The sequence below is a fragment of the Bufo bufo genome, chromosome 1, assembly GCF_905171765.1.
Source record: "Bufo bufo chromosome 1, aBufBuf1.1, whole genome shotgun sequence".
Classification (NCBI taxonomy): Eukaryota; Metazoa; Chordata; class Amphibia; order Anura; family Bufonidae; genus Bufo; species Bufo bufo.
This window is the reverse complement of record NC_053389.1, coordinates 141268639-141290354: the sequence shown is the minus strand read 5'-3', so window position 1 is coordinate 141290354 and position 21716 is coordinate 141268639. Positions and strand designations below refer to the sequence as shown.

At 46.0% G+C, this 21716-nt stretch overlaps 1 protein-coding gene and 1 long non-coding RNA gene across 2 annotated transcripts in view; one reads left to right on the top strand and one right to left on the bottom strand.

Annotated features, from left to right (window-relative positions):
* Window positions 1-21716, bottom strand: part of TTC34 (tetratricopeptide repeat domain 34) — a 176905-nt gene that overhangs the window by 16251 nt on the left and 138938 nt on the right. The gene's annotated exons all lie outside the window — the stretch shown is intronic.
* Window positions 18709-19691, top strand: LOC120986884. The gene is made up of 3 exons (XR_005775830.1): window positions 18709-18769; window positions 19303-19368; window positions 19674-19691. It is a non-coding gene; the product is annotated as an uncharacterized LOC120986884 (long non-coding RNA).

Here is a 21716-nt window from a genome sequence, read left to right as displayed (position 1 = left end):
TGCCTTGTTTACAGGAGCCCAGAACTGTACACAGTACTCCATGTGTGGTCTGACTAGCGATTGCAAAGTGGTAGGACTATGCATGGGCGTAGGAAGCGGGGGGGACGGATCCCCCCCAGGAAATAATGCGGGGGGGGACAGGTTTGGTCAAATCCCCCCCAGGCTCCAGCCAGGCCAGCGGCAGTGTCTGTGTGCGGCGGGCCGGCGGCGGCAGGCAGTGTGCGGCGGGGCAGGCACTGAGATGAGCGCTTCCATTGGGGAATCTAAGCGCTCATCTCCATGGTGATCCGTTTATATCGCTGTCCTCAGGACAGCGATACAAACAGAAGGCTGCAGAGGAGCAGGGCAGGGAGGTGTGTCCCTTTCCTGTTCCTCTGATAGGCTGCCGGCACTACTAGGCCGGCAGCCTATCAGAGGCCGGCGTAGGCGGCGCAATGACGTCATCGCGCCGGCCTGAGCCGTACAGAGTTGGAGTCAGGACACAGGCTGGAAGAGGCCTGCATCGCATCGCTCCAAAGAGCCGAGGTAAGTATAAGTGTTCATTTTTTTTTTACTATATACAATAATTAGTTGGCACATAAAAGGGGGGCACTGTTATTATACTGGCACATGATTGGGGAATTTGGGGGGGCCCTGGTATTATACTGGGCTGGCACATGATTGGGGAATTTGGGGGTCTGGTATTATACTGGCACATGATTGGGGAATTTGGGGGGGGGGGTCTGGTATTACTGGCACATGATTGGGGGGGTCTGGTATTACTGGCACATGATTGGGGGGTCTGTTATTACTGGCACATGATTGAGGGGGTCTGTTCTTACTGGCACAGATTGGGGGGGTGTCTGGTATTACTGGTGCCACATGATTGAGGGGTCTGTCTGGTATTACTGCCACATGATTGGGGGGGTCTGGTCTGGTATTACAATACTGGCACATGATTGGGTGGGTCTGGTATTACTGGACCGTCTGGTATTACTGGCACATGATTGGGGGGGTCTGGTATTATACTGGCACATGATTGGGGAATTTGGGGGGGGGGCTGGTATTACTGCCACATGATTGGGGGGGGGCTGGTATTATACTGGCACATGATTGGGGAATTTGGGGGGCCCTGGTATTATACTGGGCTGGCACATGATTGGGGTATTTGGGGGGGCCCTGGAATTACTGGCACAGATTGGGGGGGGGGGGTCTGGTATTACTGGCACATGATTGGGGGGGTCTGGTATTACTGGCACATGATTGGGGGGGTCTGGTATTACTGGCACATGATTGGGGGGGGGTCTGGTATTACTGGCACATGATTGGGGGGGGTCTGGTATTACTGGCACATGATTGGGGGGTCTGGTATTATACTGGCACATGATTGGGGAATTTGGGGGGGGGTCTGGTATTACTGCCACATGATTGGGGGGGGTCTGGTATTATACTGGCACATGATTGGGGAATTTGGGGGGCCCTGGTATTATACTGGGCTGGCACATGATTGGGGTATTTGGGGGGGCCCTGGAATTACTGGCACAGATTGGGGGGGGGGGGTCTGGTATTACTGGCACATGATTGGGGGGGTCTGGTATTACTGGCACATGATTGGGGGGGTCTGGTATTACTGGCACATGATTGGGGGGGGGGGTCTGGTATTACTGGCACATGATTGGGGGGGGGTCTGGTATTACTGGCACATGATTGGGGGGTCTGGTATTATACTGGCACATGATTGGGGAATTTGGGGGGGGGTCTGGTATTACTGGCACATGATTGGGGGGGTCTGGTATTACTGGCACATGATTGGGGGGTCTGGTATTACTGGCACATGATTGGGGGGGTTCTGGTATAGTGGCACATGATTGGGGGGTCTGGTCTGGTATTACAATACTGCCACATGATTGGGGGGGTCTGTTATTACTGGCACATGATTGGGGGGTCTGGTATTATACTGGCACATGATTGGGGAATTGGGCGGGGGGTCTGGTATTACTGGCACATGATTGGGGGGTCTGGTATTACTGGCACATGATTGGGGGTCTGGTATTATACTGGCGCATGATTGGGGAATTTGGGGGGGGGGTCTGGTATTACTGGCACATGATTGGGGGGTCTGGTATTACTGGCACATGATTGGGGGGTCTGTTATTACTGGCACATGATTGAGGGGGTCTGTTATTACTGGCACATGATTGGGGGGGGGTATGTTATTACTGGCACATGATTGGGGGGGGGGTTCTGTTATTACTGGCTGATGAGAGGCCCCCGGGGGGGGGCTGATGAGAGGCACTGGGGGCTGCTATGAGGCATGGGGCTCTTATTTGAGGTCTGATTGGGGGTCATTCATATTGGGGTCTGAGCTGAGGTGTGATCTGAGGTATTATTAACATTGGGGATCTTATTGGGGCTGTTAGCTGAGGTCTGATTAACATTGGGGGTCTGATTGGTGGTCTGACCTGAGGTGTAATGAAAAATATTTTTTTCTTATTGTGCCCACTTCCAGCCCGGAGCCCAGCTGCCCAGAGCACTGATCCGGAGCAGCTTGGAGAAAAAGGCCTCACAGTCTCCCACATTCCTTCTGCCCGGCCAAGCCAGCACCCCTGAGTCTTCAGAACTGTAAGTTTATACCCGGCGAGCAAAAATGCTGTCCCCCCCAGATTTTTGGGGGTTCCTACACCCATGGGACTATGTTCTTATCACGGGCATCTATGCCCATTTTGATGCAACCCATTATCTTATTGGCCTTGGCAGCAGCTGCCTGACAATGTTTTTTGCAGCTTAGTTTGCTGTTTATTATAATTCCTAGATCCTTTTCCATGTCAGTGTTACCGAGTGTTTTACCATTTAGTATGTATGGGTGACTTGCATTATTCCTTCCCATGTGCATAACTTTACATTTGTCAGTGTTAAACCTCATCTGCCACTTATCTGCCCAAGCCTCCAATCTATCCAGATCCCTCTGTAGTAGTATACTGTCCTCTTCAGTGTTAATTACTTTACACAGTTTAGTGTCATCTGCGAAAATTGACACTTTACTATGCAAGCCTTCTATAAGATCATTAATAAAGATATTGAAGAGTATAGGGCCCAATACTGACTCCTGAGGTACCCTACTAGTGACAGTGACCCAATCTGAGTGTGTACCATTAATAACCACCCTCTGTTTTCTATTATTGAGCCAGTTACTTACCCACATACAGACGTTTTCTCCCAGTCCGAGCATTCTCATTTTATATACTAACCTTTTATGTGGTACAGTGTCAAATGCTTTGGAGAAGTCCAGATATACGACATCCATTGATTCGCCGCTGTCAAGTCTAGAACTTACCTCCTCATAGAAACTGATTAAATTAGTTTGGCATGACCGATCCCTCACGAAGCCATGCTGATATGGCGTTATTTGCTTATTTCCATTGAGATGCTCTAAGATAGCATCTCTTAGAAAACCTTCAAACTGTTTACCCACCACATATGTTAAACTTACCGGCCTATAGTTTCCAGGCTCTGTTTTTGGACCCTTTTATTATTGGCACCACATTTGCCATGCGCCAATCCTGTGGGACATTCCCTGTCAGTATAGAGTCCGCAAATATCAGAAATAAGGGTCTGGCTATGACATTACTTAATTCCCTTAGGATACGGGGGTGTATGCCATCCGGTCCTGGCGATTTGTCTATTTTAATCTTTTTAAGTCGCTGATGTACTTCTTCCTGGGTCAGACAAGACACTTTTAATGGGGAATTTATTTTTACATTCTGCATGTCATCTGACAGTTTATTTTCCTTAGTGAATACACTGGAGAAAAAAATATTTGCTTTGCTGTTTTTTACATGTTCTATTTTTTTTCTTACAGTTTTTCAGTGCTTCCGTGCTACCCTCCTGTTTTAGTGATTTATATGCTTTCTTTTTGTCATTTATTGCTTTCTTTACAGTTCTATTTATCCACATTGGTTTCTTTTTGTTCCTTAACCTTTTATTCCCATTCGGTATGTACCTCTCACAATGAGATTTTAGGATGCTTTTAAAGATATCCCATTTTGTGGCTGTATTTTTATTTTGGAGGACTTTGTCCCAGTTAGTTAGGCCTATGGCCTCTCTTAGTTGGCTAAATTTAGCTTTTTTGAAGTTTGGTATTTTTGTTCCTCCCTGTAGAAACGTTCTTTTGAATGATAATTGGAAGGTTATTACTTTATGGTCACTATTTCCCAGGTGTCCCCCAACCTGCACGTCTGTTGTTCTGTCAGGCCTATTGGTTAATACTAAGTCCAGTATGGCCGTCCCTCTAGTCAGATCCTGAACCATTTGGGAGAGGTAATTGTTGTAACGGTCACGTCCACACACACACAGGGGGAAGGGTAGTGACCACTGCGCTCCACCCTCACCCCTGGCCCTGCCTACTTGCCTCACGAGTCCTGATGACAGGGGACAACTGGACGGCAATCCCTAACTTAGGATATGTGCAGGGAAGACAGACAAGACAAAATACGGAACATGAACGGACCGGGTCAGAACCAAGAGAGCTACGCAGTACAACGGATTAAGCAAAGAATGGTCAGGAGAAGCCGGGGTCAAATACCAGGAGAGTAGCGAAGTACAAGAGGAGTCCTAAGAGAGTAGTCAGGTGGGAGCCGAGGTCACAATACCAGGATGTATGCGCAGTACAGGAGGAGCAGGCAGAGGATCGTCAGGGAACAGGATCAGGTAAATATTCAGTAGTCCAACAAATAGCCAGGAGCCTAGAAATTAACAGGCAACCTGTAGCCAGCAGGCTGCCTGTATTTATAGTGGGGAGTGAGGGTCATGTGACGTGGCCAGCATCACATGACCGACAGACCAACCAGTCGAGCACCGAGTGATCAGCTCGGCGCTCAAGGCAGACTAGGAGCAGGGAGCCACCCAGCTAGTAAAGCCGCCCTGGGAATGAGGTCAAACACAGAACCTCATTCCAAAAGCTAAGCAACAGTTCTGCGGGCAATGGGGGACCGAGTGCACCTTCGGAACCCCGTGACAATTGTCTTTGGTTATTGCCAAGAACCTGTTTCCTTTATGAGAGATACAAGTTTCAGTTTCCCAGTCTATATCTGGGTAGTTAAAGTCCCCCATAATAACCACCTCATTATGATTTGCCGCCTTGTCTATCTCTTTTAGTAGTAGATTTTCTGTGGACTCTGGTATATTAGGTGGTTTATAGTAAACTCCTATTAGTCATTTATTATTGTTTTTAGCTCCATGTATCTCTACCAACAGTGACTCCACATGTTCATGTCCCTCACTTGTATCTTCCCGTGACTTCCCGTAGCGCCGTACTATTACAGCGCTGGTCGGGAAGGGGTTAAAAGAAATCTGTCACCTGGCCAGACCGATGAGGATATGCTTTAAAGATTTTTTCCAGGATTTGCAAAGAATTTTTTTTTTGCAGCCCTCTTGCCCGTGTTATCGCAGCTCAGGCAAGAGTGGTGCTGCATCTGAAAAAAGCAGATCCTTGTTTTTCTAATCAGGGACAATACGTTTGTTTGTGCCTCTTAAGTTGTTGCCAAACAATGTCATTCCAAGCTATATGTTTATGCCTTCTGTGAGGAATCTCAGCCAGTAGTGTTGAGCGAACCCGAACTGTAAAGTTCGGGTCCGTACCGAACTTTGCGAATTCGGGTACCCGGACCTGAACTTTGCCGGAAAAGTTCGGGTTTGAGTTCAGTGTTCGGGCATTTAATAAAACTTTTGAAAGGCTGTAGGACAGCCAATCAACGAGCTTTTAAGCTGTGGCCACTTAGAAGCCATTACAGCCATGCCTAGTAATGGCATGGCTGTGATTGGCCAGTGCATCATGTAACCCAGCCTCTATAAAAGCTGGATCACGTGTAGCATCACCCATCAGCTCTGAGTGTGCAGGGACAGGAAGCAGGCAGCTGAAGCGAGGGAGAGTGTTAGGGATCTGGCTATTTGTTTTGTGGGTGACCTATAATTATTTTTTGTGTGTGCAATACACCAGCTTTGCACCCCTGACACAGAAATATACGGTAATAATAAATCTGGCTGTTAATTCTGTGAGTGACCTATAGCAAATTTTTGTGGGTGCAATGCACCATCTTTGTACCTCGACACAGAAATATAATAATTAATCTGGCTGTTAATTCTCTGGGTGACCTACAGTGATTTTTTTTGTGGGAGCAATGCACCATTTTTGTACCCCGACACAAAAATATAATAGTTAATCCGACTGTTAGTTCGATGGATGAAATATACCCATTTTTGGTGTGAGATACATGTGCACTGCATACGTGACAGGGAAATTATTATAGTTAATCTGACTTAGTTCGGCCGGTGACATATACCCATTTTTGGTGTGAGGTACACCTACACTTTATACACAACAGGGAAATTAATATAGTTAATCCGTCTGTTAGATTGGTGTGTGACATATACCCATTTTTTGTGTAAGGTACACTGCACTGCATATGTGACAGGTTAATGAATATAGTTAATCCGTCTGTTAGTTCGGTGGGTCACATATACCCATTTTTGGTGTGAGGTACACCTGCACTGCATACGTGACATCAAAATTAATATAGTTAATCTGTTAGTTTGGTGGGTGACCTCAAAGATTGAGGAGAGAATCAAATAAGGGCCATGGCCCTGGTCATGGTGGTGTTGGTACTGGTGGAGCTCCTGTTGCAGGGAGAGGATGTGGTCGATCTGTGCCAGCTACACGCCCAAATGAAACACCTTCCTCAGGTGCACGTAGGTGACAGGACATTCAGCATCATTTTGTAGGCTTGAATACTGATGTATGAATAGTGAGGCCAGAAAAAGTAGAGGCTGTAGTAGATTGGTTGGCTGACAGTGCCTCCAGTTCCTTTACATTGTCTCCCACCCGGTCCCCTGCTGAAAGCGCAGAGTTGGCACCTGAAGCCCATGGGCATCTGTCTCTCAAGTCATGCAGCAGTCTCTTATGCTTTTTGATAACTCTGCTGGCGGGGTTTCCGTGGACAATCCACATAGCCTTGACCCAGAAGTGGAAGAGATTAAATGCACTAATGCCCAACAACTTATGTTTCAGGATGTGGACATGGGAGGACCACCGCAGCACGTCTCTGATAAAGACGAAACACAGGGGCCAACTGCTGTGGCTTTCTGCCATGTGCAGACCGGCAAGGAGGGCAGGCGTGAAGAGTGGGTGGAAAATGATGTGGAGAATGATGAGGTCCTAAACCCCAAATGGAGTGGGTGGAAGATGATGTGGAGGATGATGAGGTCCTAGACCCCAAATGGTCATGCGAGTGACGTGTGCAGTTCGGAGGAAGAGGTGGTGGTCACACAGCGCCAGCTGCACAGCAAAAGAGAGCAGGGTGCAAAAGCAGAGTGGCTGTCCCTTAGCCAGTATGACTCCTACTGCCCACTTCACCCAGGGACTAAACACACCAAATCCAGCTCCAAAGAGTTCCCTGGCGTGGCAGTTCTTCAGACAATTTGCTGACGACAAGACGCAAGTGGTTTGCACTCTGTGCAATCAGAGCTTGAAGCGAGGCATAAATGTTCTAAACCTAAGCACCACATGCATGACCAAGCATCTAAATGCAAAGCACGAGCTGCAGTGGAGTACAAACCTGAAAAACCACATAAGATCTCAGGGTCCTCTTGCTTCCTCTTCTGCTGCGGTCTCAGCCTCTTCCCCCCCCCCCCTCTGGAGTGACAGTGGCACCTGCCACCCCGCAAACAGAGTATGTGGCAGCAATACCACCATCTCCACCACTGTCACCCAGCATGTCCACACTGTCCCATGGAAGTGCTCAGCTGTCCATCCCCCAAACACTGGAGAGAAAGAGGAAGTACCCCCCTACCCACCCGCGATCCCTGGCCCTAAATGCCAGCATTTCAAAATTCCTGGCCTTTGAAATGCTGTTATTCTGTCTCGTGGAGACAGAGACTTTTAAAAACCTTATGGCGGTGGCTGTCCCACAGTATGTGGTTCCCAGCCACCACTACTTTTCCAGGCGAGCCATCCCTGCCCTGCACAACCAAGTTGCAGACAAAATCAGGTGTGCACTTCGCAGCGCCATCTGTGGCAAGGTCCACATAACTACCAATACGTGGACCAGTAAGCATGGGTAGGGACGTTATATCTCTGACTGCACACTGGGTAAATGCTGTGGCGGCTGGAACTGAGGAGGATAGCAGGACATTTCTCGTTGCCTCCTGTTACCTCCCCCTCCTACTCTGCTTCCTCCTCTACCGCCTCCTCATCAGGTCAGCGTAACACCTTCACCTCCAACTTCAGCACAGCCAGGGGGAAACGACAGCAGGCTGTTTTGAAACTCATCTATTTAGGGGAAAAACCCCACACCGAGCAGGAGCTGTGGACAGGCATAGAACAACAGACCGATGAGTGGTTGGTGCCGCTTAGCCTCAAGCCTGGCCTGGTGGTGTGTGATAAAGGGCGAAATCTTGTAGCAGCTCTGGGGCTAGCAGGTTTGATGCACATCCCTGTGCTGAATTTGGTGGTGCAGAGGTTCCTGAAAAATTACCCCGATATGTCAGAGCTGCTGCAGAAAGTGCAGTCCGTCTGTGCGAGCTTTCGGCATTCTCACCCTGCTGCTGATCGCCTGTCTGCACTGCAGCGTAACTTCGACCTTCCCGCTCACCGCCTCATATGCGACGTACCCACAAGGTGGAACTTCACCTTGCACACTCTGGTGAGACTGTGCGAGCAGCAGCAGGTGATAGTGGAGTTTCAGCTGCAGCACGCACGGGTGAGTCGCTCTGCGGCACACCACCACTTCACCACCAATGAGTGGGCCTCCATGCGGGACACGTGTGCCATGTTGCGCTGTTTCGAGTACTGCACCAACATGGCCAGTACCGATGACGCAGTCCTCAGCGTTACTATCCCACTTCTATGTCTCCTTGAAAAAACACTTTGGGCGATGATGGAAGAGGATGTGGCACAGGAGGAATAGAAGGATACACCTCCCACAGAGGACAGCTTGTCGTTGCCTCTGGGCAGCCTGCAAAATGACCACCGAGTTGCCCACATTCTAACCGGTGCTGATTACTGGGTGGCCACCCTGCTGGATCCCTGCTACAAGGACAACGTACTGTCCTTAATTCCGTCACTGGAGCATGATGGGAAGATGCGCGAGTACAAGCGCACGCTGGTAGACGAACTGCTGATGACATTCGTACTTGTCAGCGGGGGCTCAGTGGAAGCACAAGGCGAAGGCAGAGAAGGGGGAGGAAGAAGTCGCCAGCGCAGCTGGGGTATTGCAATCACCTCAGAAGGCAGGGTTAGCATGGCCGAAATGTGGAAAAGCTTTGTCAGCACACCACAACAACCAGCACCACCAGCTGATACAGAACCTTTTAGCAGGAGGCAGCATTTCAGCAACATGGTGGAGCAGTATGTGTGCGCATGCCTACACGTACGGACTGATGGGTCTGCCCCATTCAACTTCTGGGTCTCCAAATTAGGCACATGGCCTGAGCTTGCCCTTTATGCCTTGGAGGTGCTGGCCTGCCCTGCAGCAAGTGTATTGTCCGAACGTGTGTGTTTAGCATGGCAGGGGGGGGTAATCACAGACAAGTGCCCGAAGTTTAGACGGACCCGGCAAACCCGAACATCCTTGGGTCCGCTCAACCGTAATTACCAGATATGGCAATGTACCAAAATGGAAAGCTGTGCCTAATAACTCTTGGCTTGGGCCAAAAGTAGGGTCAGTCCCAACAGGAGCAGCCCCAAATCTATTTCCTTAAAGGGTTATTACTGTTTTACAATTTTCAACATCGATTGACAGGTAACAACACATTATCACTTACTAATAGTGATAGCTTATCTGTAATGCCCCATTTTCCTGCACTCCACCGCAGTTATGTGAGATTTTCCATTGTGTTGGTTCCCTGTCCTGATGACAACACTTCTACATCTGAAGCATGGCAAGCCCTCTAAGGCTCTGCCCTGTAAACACAACATCATCACTGACTTTGTCTCTTTGGGCGGTGTTCTGCCTATTCTCCTTGACCCTGCCCTGTAGACAAGTTGAATGCTGGTGTTATTTTTTTGTGTGGAAATGGAAAGCCTCTTACCATAATTTACAAAAAGTTTTCTTAAAGGGACAACCCTTTTTGAAAACTGTATATCTACAGAAAAAAAAATTGTCATTGGAACTGTTGTGACATCACTGGTATACAGTTAATGATGTCACAGAAGATCAAAGGACTGCACACTCAGCTTTATCACCTGCATCAGATCTCTTCAAGATAAAATGCGGGACAATATTAAGTTACCTGTACTAGAGGGATGGTCTGAGAAACAGGAACCTCAGTTATGAGTCATGAATAGTCATATGTATTCCCTATTCTTTGTTAGTCTGAGGGCACTCCTAAAATATTCTTAGTAGAGATGAGCAAATTAATTCTAAATTAAAGGTATTCATTACAGATTTTCCAAAAATGTTGTCGCCTAACAAATCCAAATTATTTTAATGAAAGCTTTCATTCTGTAGACCAGAAGACAAAGAAGAAGGCACCTGTCATCAAAAAAGGAATCGTTTTTGGAGTTGGACCATTTTTAACCACCTCAGCCCCCCTAGCTTAAACACCCTTAATGACCAAGCCACTTTTTACAGTTCTGACCCACACTACTTTAACCGTTTATTGCTCGGTCATGCAACTTACCACCCAAATGAATTTTACCTCCTTTTCTTCTCACTAATAGAGCTTTCATTTGGTGGTATTTCATTGCTGCTGACATTTTTACTTTTTTTTGTTATTAATCGAAATTTAACGTTTATTTTGCAAAAAAATGTCATTTTTCACTTTCAGTTGTAAAATTTTGCAAAAAAAACGACATCCATATATAAATTTTTCTCTAAATTCATTGTTCTACAGGTCTTTGATAAAAAAAAAATGTTTGGGTAAAAAAAAAAAATGGTTTGGGTAAAAGTTATAGCGTTTACAAACTATGGTACAAAAATGTGAATTTCCGCTTTTTGAAGCAGCTCTGACTTTCTGAGCACCTGTCATGTTTCCTGAGGTTCTACAATGGCCAGACAGTACAAACACCCCACAAATGACCCCATTTCGGAAAGTAGACACCCTAAGGTATTCGCTGATGGGCATAGTGAGTTCATAGAACTTTTTATTTTTTGTCACAAGTTAGCGTAAAATGATGATTTATTTTTTATTTTATTTTTTTCTTACAAAGTCTCATATTCCACTAACTTGTGACAAAAAATAAAAACTTCCATGAACTCACTATGCCCATCACGAAATACCTTGGTGTGTCTTCTTTCCAAAATGGGGTCACTTGCGGGGTAGTTATACTGCCCTGGCATTTTAGGGGCCCAAATGCGTGCGAAGTAGTTTGAAATCAAAATCTGTAAAAAATGGCCGGTAAAATCCGAAAGGTGCTCTTTGGAATGTGGGCCCCTTTGCCCACCTAGGCTGCAAAAAAGTGTCACACATGTGGTATTTCCGTACTCAGGAGAAGTTGGGCAATGTGTTTTGGGGTGTCATTTTACATATACCCATGCTGGGTGAGAGAAATATCTCGGTCAAATGCCAACTTTGTATAAAAAAATGGGAAAAGTTGTCTTTTGCCAAGATATTTCTCTCACCCAGCATGGGTATATGTAAAAAGACACCCCAAAACACATTGCCCAACTTCTCCTGAGTATAGTGGGGTGTCTTCTTTCCGAAATGGGGTCACATGTGGGGTATTTATACTGCCCTGGCATTCTAGGGGCCCTAAAGCGTGAGAAGAAGTCTGGAATCTAAATGTCTAAAAAATTTTACGCATTTGGATTCTGTGAGGGGCATGGTGAGTTCATGTGAGATTTTATTTTTTGACACAAGTTAGTGGAATATGAGACTTTGTAAGAAAAAATAAATACATTTCCGCTAACTTGGGCCAAAAAAATGTCTGAATGGAGCCTTACAGGGGGGTGATCAATGACAGGGGGGTGATCAATGACAGGGGGGTGATCAGGGAGTCTATATGGGGTGATCACCCCCCTGTCATTGATCACCCCCTTATAAGGCTCCATTCAGGTGTCCGTATGTGTTTTGCGGATCCGATCCATGTATCCGTGGATCCTTAAAAAACATACAGACATCTGAATGCAGCCTTACAGGGGGGTGATCAATGACAGGGGGGTGATCAGGGAGTCTATATGGGGTGATCACCCCCCTGTCATTGATCACCCCCCTGTAAGGCTCCATTCAGATGTCCGTATGTGTTTTGCGGATCCGATCCATGTATCCGTGGATCCGTAAAAAACATACGGACATCTGAATGCAGCCTTACAGGGGGGTGATCAATGACAGGGGGGTGATCAGGGAGTCTATATGGGGTGATCACCCCCTTGTCATTGATCACCCCCCTGTAAGGCTCCATTCAGATGTCCGTATGTGTTTTGCGGATCCGATCCATGTATCCGTGGATCCGTAAAAAACATACGGACGTCTGAATGGAGCCTTACAAGGGGGTGATCAATGACAGGCGGGTGATCAATGACAGGGGGGTGATCAGGGAGTCTATATGGGGTGATCACCCCCGTCATTGATAACCCCCCTGTAAGGCTCCATTCAGACGTCCGTATGTTTTTTACAGATCCAATCCATGTATTCGTGGATCCGTAAAAAACATACGGACATCTGAATGCAGCCTTACAGGGGGGTGATAAATGACAGGGGGGTGATCAATGACAGGGGGGTGATCAGGGAGTCTATATGGGGTGATCACCCCCGTCATTGATCACCCCCCTGTAAGGCTCCATTCAGACGTCCGTATGTTTTTTACGGATCCGATCCATGTATCAGTGGATCCGTAAAAATCATACGGACGTCTGAATGGAGCCTTACAAGGGGGTGATCAATGACAGGGGGGTGATCAATGACAGGGGGGTGATCAGGGAGTATATATGGGGTGATCTGGGGTGATCAGGGGTAAATAAGGGGTTAATAAGTGATGGGGGGGAGTAGTGTAGTAGTGTTTGGTGCTACATATTGCTGAGCTACCTGTGTCCTCTGGTGGTCGATCCAAACAAAAGGGACCACCAAAGGACCAGGTAGCAGGTATATTAGACGCTGTTATCAAAACAGCGTCTAATATACCTGTTAGGGGTTAAAAAAATCACATCTCCAGCCTGCCAGCGAACGATCGCCGCTGGCAGGCTGGAGATCCACTCGCTTACCTTCCGGTCCTGTGAACGCGCGCGCCTGTGTGCACGCGTTCACAGGAAATCTCGCGTCTCGCGAGATGGCGCATATATGCGTGACTGTGCGCAGGGCTGCCGCCTCCGGAACGCGATCCTGCGTTAGGCGGTCCGGAGGCGGTTAAAGTTTAAAAGCATGTGTGGTGTGTTTTTTTTACTACCGTCTACCATTCGTTTACCCATAGTCATATATTTCACTGCAACTTTGACATTACTGATGCTATCTTGGCGTGAAATAGCTTGAAAGAGGTTGGATACAGTCCGAGGAGACCTCAGCGTGTTGCACATACATTTTTAGAACAACTGGGGCACCTTCAATGTAGACCGTATTTATTTGGACAGAATCAAATCTGATGGCCAATTTAACCAACTCAGACCTGAAACTAATTTTTGTATAGCTAATCCTTTGCCATATGAGAGATTTGATACCAGGGGTCAGTGGTACAAATTGTCCCTTTAACTTAACAGAAATAGTACTGCTGCCAGCAGATGTATACTACACTTCTACAATGGAGCTACATAGTATATATACAAGAGTATCACATTGCAGCTAGGTCCACTGTTGTGCCCATGAGGAAGTGCAAGGTATATAGCAATGCTGGTACAGGATAATCATCATACACTGCCTATATTATTGTGCTCATCATCGCAAATGAAATATAACATTTTCTCAGTCACAAGACTAAAAGGGCATCACCATCCAAAAATTGTTATCACCTATTAACAGCCTACAATGCATTCAGGAACTCTTCTTTACACTTTTTTTTTTACATTTTGTTATATTGTGGCCTGGTGCTGAAATAATAAAAAAAAAAGTCGTCGTCCCCATCAATCTATACTCAATACCCCATAATTACAAAGTGAAAACAGAATATTAAAAATGTTTTTCAAAATTTGTTAAAAAAGAAAAACAAAGATTTTACATGGACATAAGTATGTGGACCCTTTGCTATGACACTTGAAAATTTTGCTAAGACATGAGGAGGAAAGAACTGCCTGTAGATCTCAGCAGCGCACAGACAGAATTGTGTGGAGGAACAGATCTGGAGAAGGGTACAAAAACATTTCTGCTGTACTGAAAGTTCCCAAGAGCACAGTAGTCTCCATAATTCTTAAATGGAAAAGGTTTGGAACAACCAGGACTCTTCCTAGAGCTGGCTGTCTCACCAAACTAAGTACCGTAATCAGGGGTGAAAGGCCTTGGTAAGAAACGTTGTCTGAAGTGTAGTCTGCTCAGTACATAAACAAATTACAAACATCATGCTGACCGATTTCGGGAAGAGGTGCCCTTAATCATGGCATAATTCATAAAAGATAACATGAGTTTAAATGCAGAAAAGCAAGGCATGCATGGAGAACATCTGGAATGGAACAGTGGACTGTGGCTATAGAGAATATGCAAGAAAAAACAGAAATACATGAAAAATGCAAATGGTTTTCAGTAACATAATGTGAAGAGACACCAATAAGAAATAATCATACAGAATAATTACATAATTAATAAAAAAAAAGCCAAATCCATTTGAAGGTTTGAGCCAGGCATGCTCAACCTGCGGCCCTCCAGCTGTTGTAAAACTACAACTCCCAGCTGATAGCTGTAGGCTGTTCGGGCATGCTGGGAGTTGTAGTTTTGCAACAGCTGGAGGGCCGCAGGTTGAGCATGCCTGGTTTAAGCCATTTGGATAATGTCTGCCCATAGTCAGTATTCAAAAGTCTTCACGCCTGAGGAGAACCCTCCTCATTTGGGTCGGTGCACTTTTTCAATTGCTTTCACCTAAAGTGTGCTTGTATCTCCTTGGTGCATATTGACAAAGTGCATTGCAGCATCGGACAGGCTTTTGTGTTCAGAACTGGCTATACTGTTCAAATGTTCACCAATTCTAGTTTTCAAGCCATGTGTAGTGCAACCTATATACTGAAGATTACATTTGTTGCACTCAATAATATAAACAATGTAAGGGCTCATTCAGACGGCCGTATATGTTTTGCGGTCCACAAATTGCAGATCCGCAAAACACAGATACCGGCCCGTGTGCGTTCCGTAATTTGCAGACCACACATGGCTGTCACTCCCATAGAAAATTCCCATTCTTGTCTGTGACAAGAATGTATGGATCCCGGAATTATATAGAGGGATCCACATGGGATTATAATCATCCCATTAGCTTGGGTATAGTTGTGGCGGGAAATTTTCCCGCCTAAAAGTGTGTATAGGTGAGCTAAATATAGTTAGTTGCTGGGGGGTTTGGGGCAGAGGTAAATTATTGGGTCATTAAGTGACCTATGGGGTAGTGTTGCTGGGCAGGGTAGCCTGGGATGCCCAGCAACAGGTAGTTCATTGGTGGGACAGTTTCAGGGCCCCCCCTTGGTTAGGGCTATATAGCAGGCAGTGTTAGGCTGTCATCTCATCAGCGTCTGGAGGAGGTGCTGCCTGTCTGCGTACCTGGTGATGGAGGATTTCGTTGCTGAGCTGCGGAGGCGTGCGGGAGATGGAGAGACGGCGTCCTGGCTGGAATCCTGCTTAGCTGACTGGTCTTCATCTGCGGCTGTTCCGGCAGTGGTGTGCGATCCTGGCGATGTTCCGGTCCCGGCGGTGTCTGCAGCTGACCTATCTGGAGATCTCCCTGTGGTGCCTGCGCTGCGCTCTTCAAGAAGAGAGAAGAGGCAGCGCACCCGTTTCTCTCCTTCACCCTGTAGGTCTGTTCCGGAGCGGAGGAGATCAGAGAGGAGAAGTGCTGCTGTAGAAGAAACCGGAAGTGGCCGCTTGAGGATGACATCACAGGCTGAGGTCCGTCCTGAATCTGCGTCCCCAGGAAACTTGGAGCAGCGTTTTGGTTCCGCTTCTGCCCTACAGCATTTTGGTTCCCAGGAAGGTCCTGCTGTGAGAAGATCATCGCTTGAGCCCCCTGGAAATACTTCGCGGCAACATGGACGCAGACGACGCAGAATTGAGCCACAGCCTGTGCAGCACCAGTCTCTGCCGCTCCGCTCCGGCGTTGAGCAGCGGGACGGTGTGTGCTTAGAAAGCGTGACGCAGCAGAGACAAGAGGCATCCGCATCTTCTTCTGGTGTCCGGAGTGCTGCTCCAGCGGGTGGTGAGTTCCCCAGGGAACTGGGCACCGTTATTGCGTCCTTGTCTTCTGTACTTTCTTCTTTACAGAGTTTTGCTCCTCTTCCCCCCCCTGCTCCTGAACCGGCTGGTACGGCAGGCGATTTTTCTGATGCTTGGCGTTTTGGCGTTTTGGCGGTCGGGGGACGGGAGGGGATTATGATAGTGATGACTCTCTCCCTCTTCCAGCGGTGGCTAAACGTGGAGGAGTGTCAGAGTCATGTTATAAAGAAATGTTGCCATGTGATATTTCGCCTTTGGGCTTTCATCTCTCCATGTCGGTCAAACAGAATATATGGAGAAATGAATTTGTGGATATATTGTCGTTGTTACCTGCTTCAAAAGATTTTGTCGCTAAATTAGATAGAAGGGAGGATAAGTCTGAAGAGGATAGGAGACGCCCGATCCCTCGTACCTTTAATAATTGGTTGCAGGCATACTGTATCTTTTGCAGCGTGATGGGTGAGAAATTTCCTGCAAAATGTTCAGGCCTTTTTCAACATTTAGATAATGTTTTGGAGGCGTATAAGAATTTTGGAGAGATAGGTTGGTTTGTGTATGACGAAAATTTCAGACAGAGGCTGTCCGTATATCCTAGTATGCGGTGGGGCACAAAGGATGTTGGGCTGTGGCTTAATTTATTGTTGCCGCAACGTTCATCTTATTCTGCCCCAAAACAGCAGTCAGCCTCTGCATTACCGCAGTCTCAATTGTTAAAAAAGGGCACCTGCTTTGCTTTCAATGAAGCGCAGTGTAGGTGGCCGGCATCATGTAAATATCGCCATGAATGTGCCTTTTGTGGGGGCAGTCACCCGATGGTTCGCTGTTATAAAAGAGCTAACATGCCTACCATGCCATCCACAAAAGAGTTTATTGCAAAGAGCATGGACGCCAGTAAATCTGGTGACCATGCGTCCTTGGTTAGAACGTTACCCAAATTGCAAGATGGCGGAGCTGCTACGGTTTTGCTTTGGGTTTTCAGTTGTCATCGTTTTCTGGTGTAGGTTGTGAATGGGTGAATAATTTGTCTTCAGTTGACCAGTTTCCTGTGGTTGTGAGGGATAAATTGGCAAAGGAGCTGGAGTTAGGCAGGATCGCTGGTCCTTTTTCCTCTCCGCCTTTTGCCAATTTTCGTCTTTCTCCATTAGGAGTTGTTCCAAAGAAAGAACCCAATGCTTTTAGATTGATTCATCATTTGTCATTTCCTTATGGTGCATCCTTAAATGATGAGATTGATAAAGCATTGTGCTCGGTCAAGTATGCCACATTTGATTCAGCAATAGACCTGATACGTAGTTTTGGTAAAGGTGCTTTGATGGGAAAGGCGGACGTTCAGTCCGCCTTTCGCCTGTTACCTGTACATCCTTCTTGTTTTAACTCACTTGGTTTTCATTTTCAGGGTTTATTTTATTTTGATAAATGTATTCCAATGGGTTGTTCTTTGTCTTGTTTCTATTTTGAAGTTTTTTCCTCGTTTATTGAATGGGTAGTAGCAGTCAGGTGTATGCGGGGTGCGGTGACGCACTATTTGGACGATTTCCTGTTCATTGGTCCAGCGGAGTCCTCAGCATGCTTAGAAAGTTTGGAATCCTTTTTTGCAGTTTGTTCTGAGTTTGGTGTTCCGTTAGCCGAGGATAAGACAGTGTACCCTACTAATTGTTTGGAATATTTGGGGATTGTCATAGATTCTGTGAAAGGCGAATTTTGTCTTCCGTCACAAAAAGTGTCAAAAATCTGTATGGCATTATCTTCATTGCTTAGTAAGCGTACAGCTAAGGTGAAGGAGATTCAGTCGGTTTTGGGTATGTTAGCTTTTGCCAGTAGGATTATGCCGATGGGCCGGGTGTTTTGTCGGCAATTGTCTGCAAAGATTTCTGGGGTGAGGAACCCGGGTTTTCATGTTAGTTTATCTAGGGAGGTTAAAGAAGATTTTATGATTTGGTTGGAATTCTTTCAGCTTTATAATGGCAGGTCGTATTGGCAGGAAGATTTTGTTTTAGCTTCTTCTATGGATTTGTTTACGGATGCTGCTGGTTCTTGCGGTTTTGGTGCATATTGGAACGGACATTGGTGTGCAGAAAAATGGCATCCTGCTTGGATTTTGAATGGGGTGACTAAGAATATTGTTTTGTTAGAGATGTTTCCTGTTGTGGTTTCGCTAGTTTTATGGGGGAGTTGTTTTTCCAATAAGAGAATTATTTTGCATACTGACAATAAGGGTGTTTTATTTGCAGTTAATTGTTTATCATCAAAATGTCCGTTAGTAGTTAAATTGTTACGTCATCTGGTTCTTCTCTGTTTAAGATTAAATATTTGGTTGAAAGCTCGCCATATCCCTGGAATAGATAATTCAATTGCTGATTCGCTTTCCCGTTTTCAGTTTCAGACATTCCGACAGTTGGCAGAAGGGGCCGATCTGAAAGGGGAATCGTGCCCTGCGTACCTGTGGAATCTGATTTGGTCCTAGGTATGTCTTACTTACAGTCTTCTGTGGCTCTGGCGACCTGGTCGGATTATAGCCGTTCGTGGTTTAGGTGGTGCAGTTTTACAGCTGATAGAGGTTGGTCTTCTCATGGTGGTGGTGAGGTTGCTGCTTTAGCATTTTGTGTGGCATTGTTTAGGCAGGGTCTGGCTTACTCTACCGTTTTAAGGGTTTTGTCAGGTGTTTCCTTTTTTCTTCGGGTTTTAGGTTCTCCTTCTTTGTTAGATTATTTCTTGATTAAGCAGATGTTAAAAGGTTACAAACGTGGTAATTGTTCTCCTGACAATAGATGTCCTATTTCTCCCACGCTGTTAGGATCGTTATGTCATGCTACTTCTTTAGTTTGTTTTGATAGTTTTGAAGAGTTGCTATTTTCCACCGCGTTTTGTTGTATGTTTTTTGGTGCTTTTAGAATTAGTGAATTGTTTCCAAGAAATAGTGAGGCAGGTTTGGGTTTGGCCTTGAAACATGTCCATGTTCATGTTAATTATGTTTTGTTCTTTCTTCCGACGTCAAAGATGGATCAGTCAGGTAAGGGTACCTGGATCCGTGTGAACAGAGTTGGGTCGGGTGGTATTTGTCCGGTGAGTATGATTTCTAAATATTGGCTTCGCAGACCAAGGGGTGGTAATGCTTTCTTTGTGCATGCAAACGCCTCTCCTTTAACGCAATATCAATTTAGGTCCGTGCTAAAAAAATGTTTAAAGGAATTGGGTTTAGATGGTGTCCGGATTACGTCGCATTCTTTTCGGATTGGAGCCGCCACTGCGGCGGCTCGGTCGGGTTTGAGTGCGTCAGTGATTAAACGGATTGGAAGATGGTCGTCTAATTGTTTTAAAATGTATGTTCGTCCTGATATTTCTGTGATCTGATGATCTTTATATTATAGTTTTCACAGGTCTCACCGTATGGATTGTTGGCCATTCTTTCGTGTATTGGGCCCATCGCAGAGCTGAAAAAAGATCGTACGGTGATAACCTATCTTGGTCCACAGATACGGTTCGAATATACTGGAATGGAGTCAGGGGTCTTCGTTGGGAAGGTTTGATGGATGTACTGTTGGAAATGTGTGATTTATACCCTGATCCTGATGTAATAATTTTTCATGCGGGGGCCAATGATGTGGGCAAATTTGGTACCATTGAGTTGGCCTTTTGTATGAAACGTACTATGGTAAGGGCTAGGCGATTGTTCCCTGATGCCCGTTTAGTTTTTTCGGAGATGATCCCACGTTTACTTTGGTTATCCTGTTCCAATTTTAAATATTTGGATAAGATTAGGATACGTTTGAATAGAATTATGGCTCGTTTTATGCCATTAATCTGGGGGTTTTCTTTTCGACACGTGGACCTTGAAGGTGGTTTGCCCGGCCTTTATTTTTCGGACAAGATTCATTTGTCAGAAATCGGTTTGGACATTTTCAATTTGGACATGCAAGCTATAATTGAGATAGTTATGGGTGGGGTGGGGCCCATGCCGCCTGGTTAGCCGGCATGGTCCGGTGGGTGTAAAGTCGCTCACTGAAATGGTGAGCGGACGAGTTAAGTCTGAAGTTTAGGCCGAGCTTATGGCTGGTCTAATTATTTGTTTATGAAGTTATTGGTTTATATTGATACAGTTGAATTTTGGATTAAGTTAATCTTTAATAAAGCCGGCCGTGGCCTAATTTATTCCACCAAAAATATTTGTGTCCACGTGTTTTATTATTATTTATAAGAGTTGGAGATGTTTAAGTAATCTTATGGTACACTCATATGATTTATAATCCCATAGTACATGCTCTATAGTTTTTGCGGGGCCGCTGAACAGAACAGCGGATGCAGACAGCACACGGTGTGCTGTCCGCATCTTTTGCGTCCCCATTGAAATGAATGGGTCCACACCTGTTCCGCAAAAATGCAGTACGGGTGCGTAACAAAACAGATGGCCGTCTGAATGAGCCCTAAGTGCTATTACAATTTACAAATGAGGCCAACCTATGTTTATAATTGTTGAAGGTAGATAAAACCTGTTTAGTGGGTACAACATATTTACACAACGGCATCTATTCAAGCCGCATTTGAAAAAAACTTTACAGGAAAGCCAGTTAGTAGGTTTGGGGGTCTGAGAGGAATACATAGAGGGTTCCACGAGGTTGCCTAGGGTTAGAAAGGTGACCGAGAACCCAATGGTCACTCTGGCTGAGCTCCAAAGATCCTGTGTGCCAATGGCAGCCTTTATAGCAGAGTGGCCATAAAGAAGCTTTTTCTCTGTAAAAGATATTTGATTTCCCAAGTTGAGTTTGCAAGAAAGCACCTAAAGGACTCTCAGACTGTGAGAAACAATTTTCTCTAGTCAGTGGAGCATGGTGCTGGCAGAATCATACTTTGGGGGTGTTTTTCAGTGGCTGGGACAGGGAGGCTGATCAGGGTGTAGGGAAAGCTGAATGGAGCAAATATTCTTAATGAAAGCCTGATCCAGAGTGCTCTGGACCTTAGACTAGGCCGAACAAGACATTGACCATAAGCACAGAGTCCTGACAACACAGTGACAACAATGGCTTTAGGACAACTCTGTGAAGTTCCTTAAGTAGCCCAGCCAGAGCCCTGATTTGAACGCAATTGAACATCTCTGCAGACACCAGAAAATGGCTCTTCAACTATTCTCCCCACCCAACTGGACAGAGCCTGAGAGTAGAGATGAGTGTAGTTTTAAAAAATTCAACTCGATCAGAATTAATTTGCGACAAAGCACATTAGAAATCGGCTATTTCCCAGCTGCAGGGAGCATGTATCTTAGTGTACATCACTGTGCATTGTAGAAACATGCATAGCTGGTCGCCTGTGGTAGTGAAACTGTTACTGTGCGTCAGCATGACAGGTAGGTGACAGGCGTCACTCTCAGTTCACATTTCACTTATTTAGTCAGTTACGGTTCAAAAACTGACCAAATA